A 7,570-nucleotide genomic window follows, 5' to 3' on the forward strand; every position below is an offset into this window, starting at 1 on the left:
ACCCCTGGTGTTGTGGTTAAAACCTGGGGCAAGCTCCGCCCTACCCCCATGCTGAGTGCTTTAGCTGTTCTCAGTACCAGAGCAGGTCACTACTCACCCTACCCTCGAGGGAATTTCCTGAAACTTGGGAGCTGTGCAGATTATGGGCTAGGGCAGGCCAAAAGACCTGATGAGAAGATGTGTGAGCCATCCATCTTTGGGCTTCCCCTTGGTACTGACAGCTGCTAAACCACAGATAAAAACTCCCTTACAAAGACCAGTGTACCTTGTCAGTTACACGGCTCCGGGAAATACTGCAGATCAGAACCCCCCCCCTCCTCAGCACCTCACTACACACACACACAGACACACACACAGACACACACACACACACACTCATATACCACACACACACACCACAACACATACACATACCCCAAACATATATATATATATGTACCACACATATATACATACAACAATCACACATCACATCACACATACACACACATACAACTCCAAACATATATATATATATATATATATATATACATACACACACATATACATATACTACATACACACTCCAATCATACAGACACAAACACTCAGGGATTCCTGAGGCAACACCTGCCCTCAGGGTATATATGTGTATAAAATGTATGGATTTCTCTAAGTAGAACAAACCATAGGCATAGGAAACATAGCCTTTCCCCACATTGGCCTGTGATAATCAAGACCCTGGCTCCCTCTCTCTTGTAGAATTAAACTGTGTCATAAAATACTTGAAATGGATCTGCACACCAGGCCTCCCCCCTCCATACTTCAGGAAGGCAGGGTTTGTGATCCTTGCCACCCTTGGCAGAACATGGCAGGGTGTCTTAGTGTTCATCCCAGTTATTGGATAATAGAACAGAGGCCTAGAGGCCTCCTAAGGTTTGCCCCATAAATCATATCGGAGGATCTGACCTGAGCTCTCTGTCCTATGTCCAGGCCAAGATGAATCCACGGATACCTGACCTGAACCCACCTCGTTCCCGCCCCAAACACACATCCGCATTCCCATCAGTTTTCCATTGGCAAGCCATCCTCTGTTCCCCGGGCACAGCATCAGCTGTTGGGAAAAGCACATGCTGGCCACATCACCATCCTAAGGGTAAGGTCTAGGACACACACTCACAGTAGGTCAATACGTGTACTGTGGTCTCCAGGTTCATGACTAGGTCTATCATTGGCACAGCCTCAGACTTCCTCTCCTTGTCACCAGCCCAAGGCTGCATCACTTGGGTAAAGAGCTCTTTAATAATTCTTTTTAAAATTTTTTATTGCCATTGTGTGCTTATTGTTAGTTTGGGTGGTGTAAACATGACACAGTAAGCCTGTGGAGGTCAAAGGCCCATTGGTTCCCTCCTTCTCCCTAGGTTGTCAGGCACGCAGTGGAAGGGCTTCACCTGCTGAACTACCTTGCCAGCCCTGAAGAGCTCTTTAAACCTGGTCACTGATCCCCTCCTTCCCTGTCCATCTTCCCCTACATTCATATATTTTGTTAACTGATAGTTCCGCATACACATGTATGCTCCCAGAAGTCAAGGTTGTCTTTTTGACCTGTTTTGCTTCCTTCCATAACCCCAGCCTCTAGGATAGGTCTTGGCACAAAACAAACATCTGTGGCTGAAATGGGTGTCCGACTGACTCCCATGCACCCCCTTCGCATCCAGGCTATTAAGTTTAAAGGCAAAGAAGGCACGGGAGGAGGCAGAGTTGTGGACAGTTTGTCCCCTTAGGCGATCCCAAGGCAGATGTGGTTTCCAAACCTCTGTCATGTGGACAAGATTAGGGAAATTCTATCAACAGGAGAATTCAGCAAGAGGCAAACTTTGCTTCATCTCACACTTGAAGCAGCCCCGTGACGGAAAGCTGTGGGTACGAGGCAGGGCAGAAAGACAGAGAAGACGCAGGGGGGCATGGAAAGAGAAAGGAGCCCTCGTCCCCGGCTCTCAGTTATACTTCTCCCTGGCTGAGAGTCAAAAATATCAACACAACCAACAAATCACAGGAGATAGCCTGCAGGGACAAAGCCTTTCTCTGAGAAAGATGTCAAACAAGACTTTTATAAGAAGCCATACTTGCTTAAGGCCAGAATGTGTGCATGCGATGATCTCACTCCATCAGCCCTCCTGTCCTACCTGTAAACTGAACCAAGCACTTTACAAAGCACCCCACAATGTGTAAAGGTGAGAAAAATCAATTCATCCATATTTTGAGACAGGATTTTGTATGTCTCAGGCTGGTCTCAAAGTTGCTATGATATAGACAAGAACAGTCTTGAACTTCTGATTCTCTTGCCTCTGCTTTTGGAGGACTGGGGTGTAACGTGAAGGGCTGGCTTGTTGGGGTATTTAAGGGGCTGGAGACAATGGGCCAGGCAGTGTTTAAAAGAATACAGTTTTCGTGTAATTATTTCGGGTAAAGCTAGCCGGGCGTGCTGCTGTTCCTTCTACACTGGGGTTCCAGGTATATGCTATCACATCTGGTTTGTGCCGAGCCGGGGATAAAATTCTGGCCTTTGAATCCTGGGCTTCATGTACATTAAGCAAGCACCCGACTAACTGACCTACATCTCCAGCCCCTCTTTTGTTTCAAACTTAATTTGTTTTAACTTTATCTTTAAACGCAGTTTAAAATCTTGTCCTTTATTGTATCAAAATCCATGCAGCATATATAGAGATGTTGGTTAGCCGTTCAGGGTCACTCTTGAGAAAGCGGAACCTACGCCTTGCCTTGGGTGTACAGTACCATCCTTTTCTTTTTAAGTTCTGTTTACTTCTCTAGAGCCAGAGTCTTGCTATACAGCCTAGGCCTATATTTATAATTTTCCTGCCTCAATTTCACACAGGCTGGGATCACAGACAAGTATGTCACAATGTCTGCGTTCACTCACCCTCTCTGGCTCCATTTAAATCTAATTTTTTGCTCTCCTTTATTCTCAACTTTACTGAATAAACACAACTCTGTTTCAGACTGATCCATCCTGAAATTCTTTTCTGCAGTGTAGTCAAGGTCACAGCATATAAATCCCTAAGATGGGAGGGGGATGTCCTTAGGGTGCAGCCAGCACCAGGGACCGTACTTCTCCAGTGGCCTAACAGGCAGGTTCCGCAGTGATAGGTTCCAGGAAAAGAACCCTTCCGAGGTGTACTCCAGTCCCCACTGTGTAGTCCCCTCCCATCCCGACTGTGTGCTTGGAGACGTGACATGCTCTACCCCACAGGGCAATGGCCAACAATAAACAACAGAAGCCAGAAAAGTGTTCATACCCAGAGGCTTGTCCTCTCTTGCTGCTGGGACACTCCACCGCTACCCCGTGAACAAGTCCAGACTGGCCTCCTAGAGAATGAGCAGCCATCCTGGATGCGTTCATCATGGTTTTTATTTTCTGAGGCTTTGACACCTTGAACAACTGATTCTCTTAGAGAACAAACAGTTCAAACAAAAACCAACCAACCCAGGGCACAAGCCTCCAACCACTTCCTCTATTTTGCACTTCCCCTCCCATCCACGCTAGCCAATCCCCAGCAGCCCAGGGCTTCACGCTAGCCAATCCCCAGCAGCCAAAGGCTTCATGCTAGCCAATCCCCAGCAGCCAAATTCTGCACCACAGAACTACCACATCTCTAGCTCTTTTCTGACTTTGTACATTGAGTCATAATCTTATTAAATTACCAAGGTTAATCTTAAATTCACTCTGTACCCCCAGAAAGTCCTTGAACTTGGAATCTTCCTACCTTAGCTGCCCAGGTAGGTGGGATTTTAAGGCTGAGTCACCAGGTCCCGCTTCCTGGCGGGGCTTTTATACTCGGGGCCTCCCTCTGGCCACAATCTCAGGATTAGATACCAGATAACCAGCTAGGAAACTCTTGTGTATGCTGGCCCACTGAAATCACTCAAGCTAGCCAATCCTAAACCTGATTATTCTATATGGTGATGAATATTGTCAACTTGGGAGATGAGTCCTGGGCGTTTTTGTGAGGGTTTATCTAGATGAGGTTAGCCTATAGGGAATGATCTAGATTACACTAGTGGAAGAGGAAGACCCACCGTAACTGTGGGTGGCATCAGGCCATGGGCTGCGGTCTGGGACTGAACAGAAAGCGAGCCGAGCACCATCACTCCCGGCTTCCTGGCTGGAGCTGCGATATCACTAGAAGCCATAAGCGCCTACCACCATGGCGGATTCTACCCTCGAACCCTGAGGCCAAAGAAACCATTCCTTGCTTAAGTTGCTTTTGCCAGATACTTTGTCAGGCCAAAGAAAAGTAACTAAGACCTTACCTCGACTTGCCTCGACTGTCCCCTTCAGCTCTCACACCACGTCAGTGGGAGTCACTGCCTCTCTCGGCCCTGCTTCTTTAAACTTTAGTTGTACTCTTAGAAGTTACAAAAAAGAAAAAAAGAAAAAAAACCAAAACGTCTAAGCATTTGATGTTTGCTTTGACAACTTTCCAGGAGAGAGAAAAGCTGCCCTTCCTAACTGCGCCAGCCAAATCCATCGGACTGGCCCTCATTGGTCTGTTTGGACTTCCTGTCTACTGTCGGAAACCAATCACCCTGCCCAGAGGAGCATAACAATCTGATTGGTCAAACCAGGGCCAATCCCAATTGGAATGAGAAGCAAACAGAAGATTTTTGTTCCAAAGCATGAGGGTAATGGTTCCTGCCTGAGTGTCTTCCTGAGCCTGTGCAGGGAGGTGACTCACTTTGACCTATTACTTTCACTCGGATACCGAAACCAGCTCTCCAGCTGACGGGATCAAATAGGTGACGTTTGAAGCTGGGCGTGGTCACGCACACCTGCAGGCTCCGCACTTGAGAGATGGGAGACAAGAAGTTCAGGGACCTGGGCTACAGGAGACCCGATCTTAAAAAATAAAATAATGTTTGATCCCAGAGTTAGGAAAGAGAGGAACAATTGTTCCTGATTCTGACAACTCTTTCTAATTAAGAAGGAAGAGCAGTTTAAAATTTCCGTCGTGTGTGTGTGTGTGTGTGTGTGTGTGTGTGTGTGTGTGTGTGTACACAAGTGTGTGCACATGTGGAGATCAGAGGACAGCTTGAAGAAGCCAGTCTTTTTCTTCCACCATGTGGGTCCTGGGGGTAGAACTCAGGTTGCCAGGTTTGGTGGTGCGAGCCCTTTACCCACTGAACCACCTCACTGTCCCTGAAGAGGGCTCTTGTTATTGACGATACCTGAATGGGCCTTATTATTAAATCCTCCACATTGTTCTCATCTGGGGTTATTTCTTGATCTTCCTGTTTAGTCTGGGGTTGCTCTTCCACTGGGAAGATGGGCTCTTTTCTTCATCCGTCATAATAGAGTTGGTCGTGTGGCTACAGCCTGGCTAAGAAATAGCTATTCTTGTCTCTCTATAATAGACGGTGTGATTACAATGATTCCCTTACAGCAGAGCTGCACCTGTCATCGATCAAGGACTTTAATGCACATCATTAGTTCTGATCCCCTACAATAACCTGGGTGGAGGAAAGCAACTTGTATTATATTCATTTTTTATAGCTATGAGCACAGATTCAGAGAGGCTAAGCAACTGGCTAAAGGTCACAGAGCTGTGTAGCCTTGGGCAGCAGGAAGCTATGGGCAAAGAGTCCGTTATGCCAGGCTTTATTTAACAAGATTAGATTTTACTGCCGCGAAGCTAGTTAGGGCCAGCCCCCCAGCTCCAGTTCGTACTGCAGGGCATGGACTCTGATAGCTCAGAAAGAGAAAAACCCAAATACTGTGCCGACCAGAGCTATGAGAAGAGGGCAACACTTGGGCTTGGCCACAGCGGGTACAGGAGCTTCCGTGCCAGAGCCCTGTACTGCAGCAGGCACCAGGATTAGCACCTCTGGTTCACCCTGCTGTGGTGAACATCTTTCACCATCTTTGACCATCTATCTTCTAAAGGTAGGACAGCCAGGAGCCATAACTAGGGCTAGGGTTTTGTCACCATCAAAAAAAAAAGGGGGGGGACAAGCGGACAAGCTGGATAAGTCCTGGAGTGGGGAGGGGAGCTCTGGTTTGAAGGGGGAAACACAGGCTGACACACAGGAGCTGCTCTTGTTGAGGACTGTCATCTACTCCCCTCTCACCTCACCCCTGTATCCAACCTGGATCCACGTTACCTTCCCTGCATCATCCCGGGCACATAGGACAGCCCTGCCCTCCCCGGCCCATGAGAAGAGCTCAGTGGATGGTCAGATGTTTACTGCTCTGAGGCTTCTATTCCAGAAGGGCCCTCCAGGCAGTGGAGAGAAACACGAATGCCAAAAACTCATTCATCTGTTAAGAATTGTTTTTCCCCCCTGAGGAGAAAAGCCCGAGCATACTTTCTCCCAGCTGGAGTAACTGCAATTACTCCCTCATACCCTGAAGTGGGAAAAGACTGTCATGGCCAATCAGACGACATCAACCTGGGAGCCCAGTGTATCCCAGTACCAATCTTTCCGCAAAACCCCGTATGGGAAGCTGCAAATTCAATTTGTCTTGTCTAGAGGGAAAAAATGAGGTTTAAATATGTTGAATCAAAAATGATATCTCATGTACCAGACATTAGTGATCCGGAACGAATGCCTTGGGAGAAGAATTACCCTGAAAATGTCAAGTATTCAGGTTACCAAAGAACTGGGAATTTCGGCAATGACCCAAGCACAGAGAGTCCACACCGGACACCACATGTTCCTCATTGGACTCTGGAGGCCTGGGTGCCTCAGACAGAGCCCTGGTTACTGAGGTTTCCGGCCTCAGCAGTTTCCCTCGGGGATACTGCCTACCTGCCTCCTGGGAAACTTCAGCCTTGCCACCTTCCTGCTGGGTTGGGCTGCTAAGGCCAGCAGGAAGGAACTCAAGTGTGCCCAACAGAGCCAGCCTTACCTTGTGAGCTGGGGGCTTAACGCAAGCGCAGAGGGCCAGCTCTCATGGAAGCCAGCAAAAGTCAGCTTCCTGGAGGGATGAGCCCCTGAGACGGGACGTCCAGAGGTACGAGTCCTAAACCTCACCCGGTTTAGGTGCCAAGAGTCGTCTTACTAGACCTTCGTTGGTAAAAAACTGGGAATAGGATTTGAGTGATGTCCACTAAGCATTTCGATTTTATGACTTACAAGCCTTTCTTGTTTCTGCTCTCTCTTTCAAGAGTCTATAGAGCACACTGAACAGGAATAGAGTCGTTTAAAGCAGCCTGCCTCGGTTTGAATCCTACTTCAAACTCTCTGATGCTGAGCAGTCCCGTGACCCCTCCATGTTTCACTTTCACAGCATGGAAATAATAATCTTCATCCTCCAACCTGTGAAAGAATAAGAACTCAGAATAGCATAGAGCCGGTGCCTGGCTAGTCTTTGAGCGAACATTGCACCGGGCTCTGTAGGAGACGCCATGGGTACGGAAATGATCCGGTCTCAGAAACTTGCGGGACCAGGGCAGGAGGATACCTTTAGTACAAGAATTCAAGGTCAGCCTAAGCAACACAGCCAAACCTCATCCACAGGCAAAAACGACAACAAAAGTGGGGAGAGATTTCTCAGCAAGCAAAGACACTT

General features: G+C 47.8%; 1 long non-coding RNA gene across 1 annotated transcript in view; it reads right to left on the bottom strand.

Annotated features, from left to right (window-relative positions):
• LOC146889691 (uncharacterized) overlaps positions 1 to 4,515 on the bottom strand; it is an 11,294-nt gene extending 6,779 nt beyond the window's left edge. The window contains exon 1 of the long non-coding RNA XR_015000007.2: positions 4,312 to 4,515. This is a non-coding gene — a long non-coding RNA (uncharacterized LOC146889691). The remainder of the gene's footprint in view (positions 1 to 4,311) is intronic.
• Positions 4,516 to 7,570: the final 3,055 nt, after the last annotated feature.

This window comes from Myodes glareolus, chromosome 25 (genome assembly GCF_982192425.1).
Source record: "Myodes glareolus chromosome 25, mMyoGla1.1, whole genome shotgun sequence".
Classification (NCBI taxonomy): domain Eukaryota; kingdom Metazoa; phylum Chordata; class Mammalia; order Rodentia; family Cricetidae; genus Myodes; species Myodes glareolus.